The sequence below is a fragment of the Xylocopa sonorina genome, chromosome 3 (genome assembly GCF_050948175.1).
Source record: "Xylocopa sonorina isolate GNS202 chromosome 3, iyXylSono1_principal, whole genome shotgun sequence".
Lineage (NCBI taxonomy): Eukaryota > Metazoa > Arthropoda > Insecta > Hymenoptera > Apidae > Xylocopa > Xylocopa sonorina.
In genome coordinates, this window is record NC_135195.1 from 13,322,123 (window position 1) to 13,338,400 (window position 16,278).

General features: G+C 46.6%; 1 protein-coding gene across 1 annotated transcript in view; it reads right to left on the reverse strand.

Moving 5' to 3' along the window:
• Kek5 (leucine-rich repeat, immunoglobulin-like domain-containing kekkon 5 protein) overlaps positions 1 to 13,640 on the reverse strand; it is a 148,039-nt gene extending 134,399 nt beyond the window's left edge. Inside the window, exon 1 of the mRNA XM_076911025.1 lies at positions 13,577 to 13,640. The gene's annotated coding sequence lies outside the window, so the exon portion shown is untranslated. The remainder of the gene's footprint in view (positions 1 to 13,576) is intronic.
• Positions 13,641 to 16,278: the final 2,638 nt, after the last annotated feature.

The window sequence follows — 16,278 nt, forward strand, 5'->3', positions numbered from 1 at the left end:
GCCCGTCCGCCGGCAATCGGGGACGCGAGTCCCGTGCACAAAAAAGAAGAACCAACGCTGCCACGCCTTAATGAGTATTGAGCACACGGACGACAAATGAAGCGATAGGCGCGTCAAATCGGCCGTGCGATGCCTTTGCTGCGACATCGGTAAACAGTCGTATCAGCTGTAAAGTTAATCATCCCCTCCTTTCTGCTATCCTAGACGGTTTCATTAGATCTCCGCGCTTCCTTTGCTAATTACGCAGTCCGAGCTGCTTGTCGGAACACGAGGAATCAAAGATTAAAGAGCACAATTAGCTGCACGCCGGGGACAACCTTGCCGTAGCTGTCTCTTGATTAAAAATTCTACCCTCGTCGATTCTCGCCGCTCCTCAGCCAGGATTAAAGAGTCACTCGGTAATGTTTAAACGCGACTCATATTATTAACCCTGCATATTCTATTTTCACGATCACAGTAATGGACGAGTTGATTCCACTTCCTACTTCGAGTCGTTAAATGATACACGCGATCCTCTTCCCGTCGTTCTCCCCAGCTAAAGACAACGATCGAAAGACAAATGCTCTAAGCAACTTCACCCTCGATACTACAAGCCATTCTCTAAACATCGCCCCGTCGAAAACACAGGAAAGAGCAACGTTCGTCCCCGACTACCGCCGATGAATCGATTTCCGATTTGTCTTTCCAGCTTAACCGTTCCCCGCCGAAAACCGTCGGTGCCGTAGGAGAAACTTCGCCAGCTGGACTCGCATTCCTTAACTCCGTCCGCCAGAGGAGGCGTCGATCCATGATCGATCGTCTTTGTTCCCGTGCACCGAGGGAACAAGGGAGCAGATAGTCGCTAAGTAGACATATTAAGCGGAACGGTGCTTAGCTGTCAATTCACACTCCGGCTGGCTGGTAGCTTCCGCTCTACTAATTGTACACCGGACAAACGGCGTTGTCCGATCGGGACCGGCAACGGGGCTGTTGCAGAAAGGATTAAAGCACATCGAGATCCTCTCCTCGCAGCCCTTCCTTAGACTCTCCCTCTCTCTCTCTCTCTCTCTCTCATATATACCCTCGCAAATGCTTATACACGCACGAATTCGAAAATACACGTACACACGTGCACGCGAATACGGCCTCGTCCTCCTCTCCGTCTCTTGGTAAGATGGTTCACCGTCTCTCTCCTCTTCTTCCCTCTCCTCGCCGTAACATCCCTTTCACACCTACGACGAGGCATGCTACGTCCCAATTCTATCTCGCTCCAACGATGTTCCGAGATTGCAGTCCTCTGGGAGAATTACCCCTAGTTTCCGCTGCGACCCATCCACGTAGCGCACAACCCACGCCGTGCGGTACAATTAACGGAAACGCGGCAGCTGATATTAAACGTAATAAATATCGATACCACCTTGTCATTCGTTCTCCTTAACAGTCGGAAAATTGTATCGGAAAGCGCGAAAAAGTTATTACCGTTGCGAGAAGGGGTTGGTTTCGACTTCCGATACACGTAGCCAAGCGAGGACCTGGGTTTAGTCGGCTAATTTTAACCACTGCGATTGTCTGGCTGTTGTTATTATTTTATCGAAGCTGGTTTTTCTTTCCTGCATTAAATCGTTAGTGCAACACTCTATTATGCCTTTCTAATACGAATGACTGGGCGCTATAAATTTCACCGAGTTTTATTGTTGAACGGTGTGTTTGTTTTAAACCTTTTATGTGCGCGGTGATAAACGCGCGAAACTGCACATAAATTTTGCGAGCATATACTGGACTTGATAAATCTTTTTAACGTTCCGTCGATAAATAGTGTAGAACAAATCGCGTGCAATTCTGTTGACTTGAAATATAGGAAATATTGAGAAAAATAAGTTTAGCGATGGCGAGTAAACGTAGGATACAATTTTATTCAAATATTGTAGGTATCGTTTCTATTCATAAAAAGTTACAGGAAAAGGGGTTGGTTTTTTCTGTCATTTCTTGTATTTCATTTGACCGTGAATTAATTCTCAGTTACGAGTGTTACTATTACGTTCTCCATTTGTCCACAGAAACATGGTAAAGATTGATTCGCCAATTCAGAATTCAACAGTTTCATGTCAAACCTTTTTTCAACGCACACGTTTCATATCTGTTATCATTCGCGTTTGAAAGTTCGGGTACCATTTGTATTTCTCATGAATTTTCATTCCATCGTGCGCATCGAATTGTATCAAAATTTACATTCACAACACTGCGATAATTGCAGGAAAAATATCGGAGCACGTGCAGTGTAGTTAATATTTTCGGTCGGTTTCATTACGTTTGTTAATAACGAATAATTTGTGCGATAACAGAGCTTTAATAATGCTGAAAAATTTCGTTCCAATAAACGTTTCGTTCTCAAATATTTCGTTTTTTCACATACAGCCGCTGTGTTTTTATTCATTTATTCAACATTTTACACTTGTCGATAGATTTCAATTTAGAAAAAGAATCGTCCCTCTACCTCGCCACCACTTTCAAATCTCCCCTGTCAGCCCTTCGTATCAGCCTATTCGATCCGACTGATTATATCGTAAAGGGAACCGATGTCTCGTTCGCGAATTTCGTTAAGCAATCAGCCAGTCGTAACCCGTCCGTCCGCCAATAAGAAAGCGAGTACAGAAACAGAGAAGCGTACGCGCAAAATCAATAGCGCGGAGTCGTTCGCGCAAGATAAATGTTTCTCTTAAACGGCTGCTAAAAGCGGCGTAATTAGCTCGTCGAATAATAGATTCGTTTCTCAAGGGGCCAGCGCAGTGTTGTTAAATTTATCGACGCACGATCATCCCCCTGACGGATATTGCGCCCGCGCGGGAGGGTATCGTTTCCCTCCTGTTCAACTTTCCTCGACCCGTGCACTGGCTTTTCTCCTACGACTTTGATTAAGTATTTCAAAAGATGGAGAGTAGATAGTGTAGCCAAGAATTGGTTCGCGAACTCGTCGGGAAAGTGAATTGAGAATCAGTAGAGGGTGGGCGGCAGGTAAGTACGCGAGTTCGACCAGTTCCAGCTTCAATCTGCTTCGTGCTGATCGAGCTGGCTAGGCTGGCGCAGACGGGAAGATTGGCTAGTCGGTTTCTCTCCGCTGGGTCACGTGCATCCGGTGAATGGGGAATTTTTCAGCACGATCGAAGAATCGCAGTAAATAGCCGGTTTTTGTGAGATACCTGTGAATTGTAAACTCAGAGGATTCGCGAACTAGGATCAATCGAATTGGCCTGTACAACTTCTGGAACCTGTAGATCTACGATCCGCAGAAATTCTACGTCGACGTTATGGGTGATCCAATATAATTGACCACATTTTACCAGCCACCGCACCTTTGAACTTCTGCACCGATGAAAAAGAACTGGCACGACTGTGAAAGCGACGGATACGAGGAAAGAGGAAAACGCGGTGGGACATTCGTTGGTTTCGCGATGGCGGACACTTATTACGCGCCACGGGGGTGGTGAGCGCGCGCAACGCGGACAGAGTCCAGCACCGATAAACGGTTTTAATATTCGAAAAGTCAGGAACGATAAAAACGCGGAGCGCCGGTGCCGTTTTTTGCGCTCGCGGGGATCTTTTCAGGAATCATTCGCTACGACGCATCCCGGCCCGCGATATACGTCACGGAGGCTTTTTTCCCTCCCTCGTCCCTTTCTCTCTTCTACGGAATATTTCAATCGATACCCGCGCTACGCCGCCAGTTATTTGCCCCACGCACAGTTCTATGCGTTCGAGTGGCGCGCGTATAAAAGAACCGGACGAAATGGACCGGAAACTCGCGTACACGGTTCTGCTGGGTATTTTTAGGCGGACGGCCCTCCGCCTCTCTGTTAGCGGCTCACGCGCACTGAAACGTTTCGACGAGTTCGGTAAAACGTGTAAAAAGTAAAAACAAAATGCGCCGCGAGAGGGAACGTTCTGGTCGAGTTGATTATGCGGAGGCCTCTTCCACGGCGATACCTTTTCCATTTGCCTTCGATCGAGCCATCGGTTAAATACGTTCGACACGGTGTTCGAAAATTCTCTTAGAAAATGTTATAGGACCCCTTTCTCTTTACCATCGTACCGCCAATCGATTTCCCTCCAAGTAGATATTAAACCGTTATCGAATAATCGAAATCAGAGAGTGATGGGGTCGCGCTTGTCAAAGGCAAACGGCACGTAACGGAGCACAAATGAATTCCATTAGCTACTCGACTTACCCTCCTCTCGGTACCTATTGTGCGACCACTGAAAGATGGTGCACGGTCCGTGAGGGTAAGGAGCTATATAATGGGGAAGTACCTGCACTTAGGACCGCGGATCTCGGAATTCTCGAATGTATAGTCAGGTATATAGAGTGTGTCGACGGATGGAGAGGCATCAGTGTCCAAGGAAAAGCGATAAGAGCCGATATAGGGGATAAATGTAGGCAGCACGGTCCGGTAGGCGGGGAATACGTTTGCGCAAGGCTATAGCTCAATTATTACACCAAGACCCTTCCGTCAGCGAAGCGTTAAACGTATTCAGACGCTTGGACAGCGCGGAGGCGCCACGATAAGGTGCTGGTACAACTCTACGAGCTAATCATACTAGAACCGATTGATTACCTAACGTAGCATGAAACATGCGAACGCGGCTGCCAGGCCAGGTTCACGGTGAGAATTAATGGTGTCCTATAAATCTGGATCGGACGGCGCAAAGGTCAAGGAGCGACCCGGGAAGAGAACGGAGCCTCGATTTAACTATTCAATTTACTGTCATCGTGGACCCCTTTGCATCGTCGAACGGCGTGATAATGAGATAGTAAAAGCTAGATTTACGGACGGACCTCTGCATTCTTTTATTAATGGGGTCTCTCATTTAATAATTTGAATACGTAACAATGTCGCCGGGCGAGCAGTTACGTATATAACATATTAAAATGAGGATTTATATTGAATACAAAAATCGCTTCCCGCACGTTCATCCCGCTTATTCCATTTTCAATAGCAACTAACACGTTATAAAAATAAATTTGAATACGCTGTACGGAAAATTGAATCAGGATTATAAATTGCGAATTCGTATGAATATTTTTGTCGTCGTGAGCAGGCACACTTTCGAAAATCATTAAAAATTGGAAACGTTTTACGTAACTGTAAACAGCGGGTCCGTGTTTAATCTATGAAATATAAAATATTGTTGGAAATTTATCGTATATACGCCGCGTGACGTCGAAGTAACGAATATGAAACGGTGTAAATTTTGTTTCGAAATTGAATCCAGAAGCGAACGGGGTCCGCGCATCGATCGAGGGAGTTCCCAAAAAGTAGCATTACCGAAGGAATCTGGCGCTCCTCCAAAATAAAAAACGATTGTCCAGGCACGAAACTCGGCGTTCGCCTCGGCGGTAACAATTTTCCGAATATCACTCGCGCGCTGTAGCAGTTGCGCGGCCTCGATTGTTATTGTATCGCGGAAATCACGGAATGATTGCGACGGGAACAACGACACGGGCCGCTGGCTGGCCGAACATGGCGATCATACATGCAAATTGCATTAAATATCGATTAGTCCCATGCGTTCGTGCATCGATGCCCCGTAAGAACCATCCTTTCGCGACATCCGACACAGGAACAACACGCATCCCTCTCGCTTGTCGCAATTCTATATCGTACGATGACAGGTGTTGAAACTGCTAACTGTGTCTCTGTACTATTGAAACAGTAAAAGAGGGATTTTTGAGCAATAATGTAACCAAAAATCGAAAAAAATGGACCTCAAAGTAGCGTTGCATATCATCGTGACAAAGTCACGCGAACACTCCTTTAGCTTCAACGTCGTTCCGTGAGCCAACTTTCCAGCTCTGCAGAGTATCGATGTGTCTCTTGACTCTTAACGAAGCTTCGTGCAAGTACAGTTGGAGACACTAGCGGAAGGTCGCGACACTTCATCCAGAAGAACGCGATTTGTATCCACTCGAAAGCTCGAGTCGATGGTACCGTCGAGGCTCGAATCAGCGAGCCGCAATCAGATCGTTAATGTACGCGCGAATATCGATAACACGGTCAAAGTCTAACGAGCAAGCAGAATTCAGGGCCTGATAACTCCGAAAGTGGCCATTGTCGGGTTAATTGAGCACTCGATGCCAACTTCTCATCCGCCAGCTGCTTAACATTTGAACCGGAGGGCGCGTCCCGGGCCGTTGGCCCAGTTTTTCGAGACGACCCGCTCGTATCGCGCGATTCGATTCAATCGCGCGTGCACGGACACCGAGGACGCGTCGAGACAACGAGAATTACGCGGCCCCGCGGCTATCCACCCGTTCACTCGATAAATCGAATGAAAACTCGATGAAGCAACTCGCGGTCGACTGCAGGAAGTGATAACAGCGGGCATGGAAAAAATTATTTCTTTGTCGAGTAACGGATTTGTGGTAATATATATTATTTGTACGTGTGCGTTGTTTCAGCGCAATTAGGCGCGTTGTTCTGGACCTGCTAGCGGACTCATCGTTAAGGCTACCAAAATGGCGGAGTCGCGTCTTCGACGCGGAGATTTTAGAGTCACATAATTTTCGTTAAGAAATAAATTGAGGATTGCTTGATAAGAAATCTAGGAAGCACTGTATCTTGGTACGTATGTAAACTGCTACTACGAACTGCAAGAGGATTTTTCTTAGATCTCTTTAAATCGATATTGGCTACTGAATCCATTCAGCGGGACAAATCAGAAGCTCGAATGGGCCGATGAAAGTGGCGCCAGCAACCGTGCGACAACAAATACATATTGCTTTCCGATTCGAAATTCCGCCCTCGTGAATCCATCGTGCAGGGGCCGCGCACCAGGGGTGGTGCATCGAGGCGCCTCTGACGTCGGATCTCTGTGTACATCCGGTTTGCCGGGTAATACTCGACGCGTGGAATCAAACACCGTCGACGGCGACGTCGGAAACGTTCGACGCTTTTTACTTCCTTCGCGAGCGCGCGAGTGAATCGGCGAATGGACCGGGGTGGGTGTAAAAAAAGACTCGTGAAATCTCTACCAGCAAACTCCGCGCGAAATACTCGATGCTTTATAGGGTGCGCTGCCAGGAGAGTTCTCTGGTGACGCGTTTTACGCGAGTTGTATACTGTTCGTTATCCTGTTGAGATAGAAAGTCGAATTTTGTGCGAACAGTAGCACACACGAGAATATTAACATCGAAATCGCAAGTTCGCGCGTTAATTCTTAATCGCTCGTTCAAACATTGAAATTAGTTACATGACGAAAGTTGTCTGAAATTTTCATCAGAATCAAAGATTCATCGAGTTACTTGTTCGAACGATACGGATAATAGAATATAGATCTTCATGAATAACATCCATTTTGTAATTCTGGCTTGCATCGCTGGCGCTACGACAAATTCTAACGAGTTCACCGATCGATAACTACAAATTACTAATTTCCAAACGAATTCCGTCCACTCGTACACTGAACACATGTAAACACAAAATCCTGGATAGCCATCATCGTGTATTCGCGAATTCGCGATAGATTCGAAACGGAAGCTTTCTAAGCGGATGACCCAGATACCGGGGCAACGAAGTATTTCGCTCGAATCGATTTGTTAAACGCGGCGGACGCGTGCTGCGCGCGTAACCACGCCGGATAAAGGGAATCCATCGGTACGCGACATCGATACTGCCAAACTGCGGATCGCGACAATAAAACCCTGGCCACTACCCCTCTCTTCAATTTTTTCTGCTATTTTTTAATACTGAGAAATTTTTACAACTCCGCCGACCTCGCGGTTTCGCCACCGCGCGAAAATGTCACGCGTCTCTCTATCTCCTTTCTCACCGAGTCGCCTCGTTATTGTATATTAAACGCGACGTATTTTCACGGAGAAACCGGGTCGCACGATATCTACCGGGCACACTAGGGAAAAGAACGTGTGTTTGTGCTTTAATGACAGGCATATCTTTAATTAATAATTTCTGTCCCCGTGGAACGCGATGGCAGCCATGTTCTTTGAGAACCAGAATGGTACCGCGCGTCCATTTAACGCGTAAAATTTCGTATCTAGGTTAAGTTCGTTTGGTATCTGTAAATGGTTATACTTTGCAAAATTTATGCGGCAATTCGAATTTAGCTCGATTTCTAACGCGCTGTATTAATTCTGCAGTTTTCGAACCTGGATGATCGCTACCTGTCACTGCCATAATGAAACCTTCTGTGCCTTCGGCTTTCGCGAATATTCCGTATAATTTCGAATATTCCCGCATTACCATATATATTAGGATAGCTAATTAGGAAGAAATAGTACGTACGTCGGGTTCTTGACACGATGCCGTTACCATAGTTAATGCGTGTGATCGAGAACTTCCAGAAAAGCACTATTCGAGTCGATGGAATTCGACATTTCTTTTCACATATCTGCAAATGCTATAAATCAGTAACTTAATATATAATTCAATTTTTACACTTTCGCACGGCAAACGAAATTAAACCGCAAGTGTTTAAAATATTGAATGGTGCATCAAAGATGCATCGTTCGGTTTATGCAACAACGTTTTTTCATCATTTCACCCTCTTTTTCTCCTTTCACCGCAACATCCACCCTTGTGTTTTCCTACAAACGCTGATAACTATTCTACGAGATCGTTTACGTGCGGTCGAGATCTAATGATGTGTCATTAACATATTATATAGAGTAGCGCCGCACGTCGGCTGAATTCGCTCGGGTTTTACGAGCGGCTCGCGACGGCACATATTCTAAAACAGTTACTGAAAATTTGCATGTCCGTGCACGGATCTCTGGTGTGAGGCGGACGTAAGAGAACTATTATTCAAATCCAACCTATTTTCCAAGGCACGAACGACCGCGGCGAATTAGACGCGGGGCCCCCAATCGTTCCTGGAAAGGGTGGCCGTTTTAGGGCTGATTATTTACCTCCCTTGTTGAGTGCCTCGAGAAAATCGCGATTCAGACTAACGCAATCGAACTCGTTGAAATAGTAGATTGTTCTGATGTTAGATATAGGGTGACGGTCGATGACACGCGTCGAACGATAGGGCAAAATTGAAACGAATACGACAGAAAGTAAAGAATAAAAAAAAACGAGAATATCAATTTGCACTCATCGATCGCAGCCAAACAAGTTTTTCTTTTTTTGCTAAAATTCGTTGAATTCAATTTCGAAGGTTATAGACAAGCAGAGGCTCTAATCAAATAGTTGCCAGGCCACCATTCCGGAATGGTTTTGACGTCTTTTTGCTGATAAAATTGTCCAACTGGTCCTTTTTGTAGGTCTCCATTCCACGGGTAACGAGTACAGTTTAGCGGCCAGGTACAACCTGCATCACGCGCGATTCATTGGCAAAAAAAGTGTACTCCACTCGGTGGCAATTGAGAGCAGTTGGTCAGTCGGTATTAAGCGAGCCTTTCTGAACGTCGAACCTCAATTTGCGCGTTGTTCGCTCCGGTGGATCCCGCGTGGTTCTCGTTTAATTATGCACGCGGTCGACGGTAATCATATTTCGCATAGATAGGGTTGGGAGGCAAACTTTTTTGCCCGCGATTTCGCATGTAGGGCGAGCGAATTTCGCGGATTCGAATTTTACGCTGGAAAATTTTTCACCGCCCGTCGAAATATCAGAATTTCTCGCGTCTTCGTTTATTTCGGATATTACTTGACATTAGTATTCCAATATTTAGCCGAGGAGATATTTTAAATATAAATTTCAAACGAGCTATAATACTTTTTTTTTAGCGAACCGGACGTATGTCCAAGTTGGAAATATACGTGGTTACAAATTGATTTTTCTCAGACCGAATCACGAATTTTTATGTTAGAAGAATAGATTTGAAATCTCTGAACATATTCTCTCAAAATAAGGAGTTTTTTATTGCACCCTTGCGATGTGAGTTACCATATCACATGGAATCTTATGCATCGAATTTTTGCGATCTCGTTCGGAATTCATAAATCCTGTCGGAAGTTCTTATTGACTACCCAACATCAAACATTTTTAACATATTCAAGACATATATTTGCGTTTGAACGCAGATTCGGTAAAACAGTTTCCTCTCGGATAATTTGATATTCAACTAATCGCGATTAAAATGTCACGAGTCAACTCTAAATCGAACAATTCTCCAAGTTTCGACATGCGCCATATTCGCGACTAATCTAGCATTCTCTCTTTCGGACGGCAAGTTTGCAAGTGGGGCGCGGAGGTCGGACGAAAAGCTTAGGGGTGCAGCAAAGGGTGACGTGGGGCGCGTATAAGAGGGTAAAAATCAAAGCAAATTAACCGTGGCGCCTGTATCCGCCCCAGGATTGACACTTTACCCGTAAATTGCCGTGGTGCCCTTCCAATAATGACGATCCGTACTATCGTTTCATCCCCCTGCCGTGGCGCACGAAACTCCGCGCGCGCCTCAAAGGGAAGGTCGTCTCCCCAACTAAATCGTACGTCTGTTGGCGCGCGCCAAGCGGCGGAACTTGTTTTCGCTCATTTCTAATTACGATCCGCTGGCACAGGAAGCAATTATCGTTAACAGCTTCGACGTGTCGGCGATGCATCGCGTTTTATCGCGGATAACGGGCTCGTTTTATTTCGCTGGAGAACGTGGCCCAATAAAAGGTCGGGGGTGTCGTTGGTATCGGGTTGTGTTTCCGACGGGAAGCGATAGCAACGCTGCGAGCGCGCCACCGTGAAACCGGAAGGAAGGAAACCTGCTGATACGTGAAAGCGCAGATGGATAAACCGCGGCACGGATCCAGCGTGTAAATCACGGGGCCATTAGGGCTATCTATCGAATTCCTCGCATGCTCACTCTCTGTAAATTCTTAGCGCGCGCTCGTCGCATATCTGTAATTAAACTAGACTGAAAACTACCTTGAACAAATATTTGACGGAAACGCATTCGAAAAATATCAGGATCGTCTAATCAGAATCAGTTACAGTCGACAATTACTGTACTAATCGTGGACCACGCGTTATTGGCCCCATTCTAGAAGCGGATCTCATTGTCCGAAATATCGAGGCTTCTATATCGGCGAGCGTTCGATCATCAAATGCCACGGTAATAATATCGCACAGTGCACGCGTATATATTAAACACATCAGGTATTTTCGCGTAGAGTCTGGCGCAGACATTCCACGTAGCACGGATATGCGCCCAGCTATGTAAGGTATCGCGCGTGTCGCTTCAAATTTGCGAAACGTCGCGTCTAAGGCCCGACAGACCGGAGAATTCGTGGGAAACGTATATTCGTCGGATGTCCCGGTGAAAATTCCACGGGCAGGAAATCTGTTTCATAACGTGCCGCGTGCTACCCGGCACGAATAGCGACCGGTGTCGCAGGACTCGTGGGCCGAACGGGCGAATTAAAAGGCGAACGGGCTGGCTGGCTTTTGGCCTTTTTTCCCCTCCGTCGTTCATCCCGTTTGTACGTAAAAATGCTTTCCCAGTGAAATCGTATATGAAATCGCGTTTAACGAAAACACGGTTCGTTCACCCTGTTCAATGATGCGCGTTCGTTATCGAGGAGTTAGCAGTTAAAAAGTAAACGAGACCACGGGGTGAATTCGAAAGTAGCGTATCGATATCGATGAATAAGCAACACGGGGGAGCTGAAAATGAAAATGTCGGGGAACGAGCGCTGAAAATATTTATCGATTTTCCTCGACGAAGAAAAAGACGCGACGCGAACGGTTTCAATTGATGTTGCTTTGTAAATCTCATTCATATTTATGTGTCTTTTCCCGTGCCATTATCTCGTGGAGGTATCATGGTATTTTCATCGATGAAAAAGTACACCTTCGTCTATCGCTGTTAAATATTTCATCGACTCCTCGGCTTTGTAACGAAAATTAATTTTGAAGTGCGAGCATTGCTTTGCTCGAAAGTGGAAAATGTTTAAGTTTCTCCGATTTATTGCATCAGTTCGATCAGGAATTAGGATTTCCAATCAAGCTTTATGTACAAACCAAGTATAGTCCAGCAACAGTGAAGAGTTTCTGTAATCTAGCGTTGATATTTGATAATTAGAACTTCAAGCTAAATTTCAGTTTTTAAATATCGGTGCGTTGCGATCGGATCGTTAACAATTTCATCGATCGTTCGATGCGACACGAGATTTAAGCGGAAAAAGTGGACGTGGATGCGACCGCGAAGCGTGCTTGCATAACGACGCGACGACCGCGCGAAACGATACCGTGACGCGGAGACGGATTTGTTACGGGGTACAAATTAATGAGACAATTATTGGGAGCGACGAATTTCAACCGCCACCGTAACCCAGCGATCATGCGTCACGGGCAACTATTTTATCGCGGGTAAAGCGGTGCACGATGGAACGCCATAATAGTTTCATTAAAACGGTCTGCGTCGATGGGTTTGCGGTCTATTATCGGTCTTTACGAGCGGAGAAAAATGGTCCCGAATCAGTAGACAGCCACTCGACCTGCAGGGCATTATAGCCGAGACTGATGAAGTTCGTTGTTTCAAAGTTAGGGGTGAATTAGCGTGGACTTTGATAGCGGCTAATTCTGGCCGCAGGCAAAATACGATGCATAAACATCGTACAGCTTTGAAATATATACAGGCTGATTTTTAAATATCATCCCTTAATGAGACAATTTTTTAAAGCTGAGAAGTAAAATTCTGTATCTCCGGAACTGATAATGGGAGACTGCAGAAAATATATTTGAGATTATACCTTTCGAGGCTGATCGCGAAGAGAAAAGATATATTTAAAAAAATATATGCCACAATCTTTTAAAATTAAAAATCATCCGCGTGATCCCAGAAGGTTTCCATCGTGAAATCCAAGCACCGTCTGAACCGACTTACATTTTCTATTAAAGCCTTTCAGACATCACTTAACCTACATTTTTCCCTCACACCGGCAGCGTAAATAAAATTATAATTTTAAGTACCACTTACTCGATGGTACGAGCGATAACCGGCGATTTCGCGAGCAAGCGTAAACCGCACACCCCCGAGGGCATCTGCGAGGCCCGTAAATGAAAAAGTAATAATCAGGCACGTTTGAGCCAGTGATCCGTGAAATGATTACAGAAGCAAATATAAATGCGTGCGGGTTTGTATTCATGAAAGCGTTGTTCGTAACGTTCGCGGCGCTGTCCGGCCGGGGTTTCGATTAAACGGTTAAATTCGCAATGAGCCGGACGCCCGATCCGTAACAATTTCGCGCGGAGCAACCCCCGTCCGGCGGGTGCGTGTGCGCCCGACGCTTGAATTTCTCCCGCGTGGATTGCGCGGATTTATTGAAGTCGACGATCTGTGTTTTTATCGGCACGGTCGCGCGGCCTCGCTGAACATCGTTCCACGTGATTTCACGTAATTACTTTGTAACAGGGCTGCCACGATGGGAACTACGGGAACGATTGCGGCCGAACCGTTGATCGAGGGAAAGATGATCGACGCGTTCACCGGTAAATCATACTCCCCACCGATACGGACTGTGTTTCAAATATTGTGCAATAAAGACTCGTCGCGCGTTCGACTCTTCGCTAGCCAATTTTCTTTCGACCTCTTCACGCAGTCGAGATCAGGGTTAGAAAAATACGAGTCGCTGAATTTCCATAAAACGCTCACCATTTTCCGGAAGTAGACAATTAAGACAGGCTTCAGCTTTTGGATGATGCTGCTGTAACTCTTGCTGCACCTACAACTGAAAATACAATAGAATGTAGAACAGCGATAACGAATAAATCTAACTGAGAGCATTAATTTATATGGAGCTTCGTATTAAGACCAAAATGTCTCTCGATCAGCCCTGCACCGGAGTCGAGGAGCAAGGTACAGGTAGGGCTGGATGCGTCGAGAGGTGTCGATCCGATCGCAGCGTGAAAAGGTTGGGAAAAATGGATAGCTCGTGGGCGAGAGAGGGCGGAGGAGGATCTGGCTCGCCTCAGGTGCCGCGATAAGACGCGAAACGGACGCCCGACCCGGCAACGCGAACCACGCGAACGATGCGACGATAGGCCGACCGAAGAACCCTGGTGCGCGTGGGACGCGAAAGGGTGGGCAGGGTGGCATAGTTCCGGCGTACGTGGAGCCGCGATATGGATTTTCACTCGAGACGAAAGAAGAGCATTCCCGTGGCCGTAACAATGCCCGTCGTCGTTCGCCTGCTCGCGCACCGTCGACGTACCTTCCAGTCGAGTTCGATGTCGCGAAAAAGACGGAAGAATGCCGCCGCTGAAGAGACGGCTACGCGTACACGGCGAGGGGAGAAAGAGAATAGAGGGTGGCAGGGGAGAATGGAAGGTGAGCATGCCCTATCTCGATTGACGTAGACCAAGGAACGCCTGGATTCGAGCTGTATCTCTGTTATCTTCCACGGCAATAACGATAGAATGGCCATTGCGAAGGTAACCGCCGCCGTAGCCGCCCCGTTCGTTGCGTACGAGGCCAGGTTCGATCCATCATTCACTCGTCCGAGTGCGCATCCCGACATGCAACCACATGCAACCGCGTATGCACACGGCCGAACGAGTCAAGCATAACGTCCAGGCGGAACGAACGATAGAACGTGCGGGGATATACAGGCTGTTCTGAGTTAGGTGTTCGACAAACATTGTTCACGTGTAGTTGAATAAAAATCATCGTTCGTTATAGCAGTTCTAGATAGATATATGAATATTGCGTTCACGAGAATGAAATTAAACGAGCGCTTCCTTGGACACCCCATACGTATCAGCTACTAGAGCTACCAGGGTGCATCGTCGTTGCCAATGTTCCCGCCGCTCACCTTACTGACCATCGGCCGCGAGCACGATGTTCCTTGCAACACCCTGACCAATCCACGGACGCGTTGGAATATACACACAGAAGAGGAGCGGTTAGATTTTCAGCCAAACAAACCGCGGGCCGCCTCGTTTATCAAGCGCGTGATGAAGCTGTTGGGTTAAGCGAAGGCCTCGACGAGAGAGAGCCACGGCATAAGCAAACCGCTCGTCTTATCTTGGATCGCAACGTCTTGTTAGACTAACCCTCCCCCTCTGATTCTCGTTTCCGCTGCTTTCCACGGCGTTCTACGCGAGAACCACGTCGCTCACGTAACCATCCCTTTTTCGCTACCAGCCACCCCCGCTTCCACCGCGTCCTTTCGTTCCTTAAATTTCTCGCGACACGTTCAAAGGAGAGCCGGGAATATTTTTCGAGCCGGGGCCCTACTCCCGTGGCATCCACCGCACCGTTTCCTTCGCTCCTCTTTCCAGCCCCCGTCCCAGCCGCTCGTCGAACGCGTCCCGTGCCATCGACAGTGGCGAAAGAAAATAGAACGTGAGTATTCGATAACGAGGTGGTCGGCCCAGTTTTCTGCTCCTTCCAGAGGAAAATCTTCGCCGTGTCTACGTAGGCAGAGACGAATTTTTCCGCCGCATTTTCTTGACCCAGTTTCCCGGTATAAAGCGGAAGGAATCAGACGCGAGAAGTTTCGTTGGTTTCTCTACCGGGCACACCCTACCTAGGGATCGGCCATTTCTTACGCTTGTTTCCGTATCGACTTCTTTCGCGTGATTCTTCATATCGTCTCCTTTTTATCCGTCAGGATAATAAATTACTCCAAACAATAGTGGCGCGGAATGAAGCAACTCGAGTGTGTTTTGTTTTGCAATGAAGCAAAATTTTCACGGGCGAACAGTTATATCCGAGTTGGTGAAATCGGTCATGGAACGACCTAATTTGCGCGATTTAATATGCAAAGCTCGGGGGTTACGAATTCACGCGGGTAATACTAAATTTACTACATCAAATGTTTGCACATCATCATCTCTTGGATGCGTAGCGCAGAAACTCGCGGGGTATCGTTCGGTTCCTCCAGGTTCAAACGCACCAACTCGCGATGGGAATTATTAAAAATCAGCAGCCTCCGAGGTTTTTGCCCGGTAACCGCTCGTGCGCGTTGAATTTCGTGACTCCTCTTGACTCCTGCTCATCGATTTTCATCGATTTTTCACGAAACTGGCTCAAAGGATGAGTGTGCACGATCGAACGTACTGCTATGCAATTACCTTTGGTAAATATTAAAGCGATTCCACGAAGCCTTTTTATATTCTCTGCTGCTAGTGGTGGATATAAGGGATAGTAATAATAATCTTATAAGAACGAACGTAGCTTTGAAGTGATTTAAATTTTAAAAAACACTTTGCAACGCGAAAGAAATTCGTGGAAACACTGAAACCCAAGGAACACTAAAATTCCACCGCAAACAGAGCACTCCGAAACCGTCATTTTCATCCCCCAAACGAAGCACAATATTCTAAACGGGGACTCTATAAATTCTACGTTAC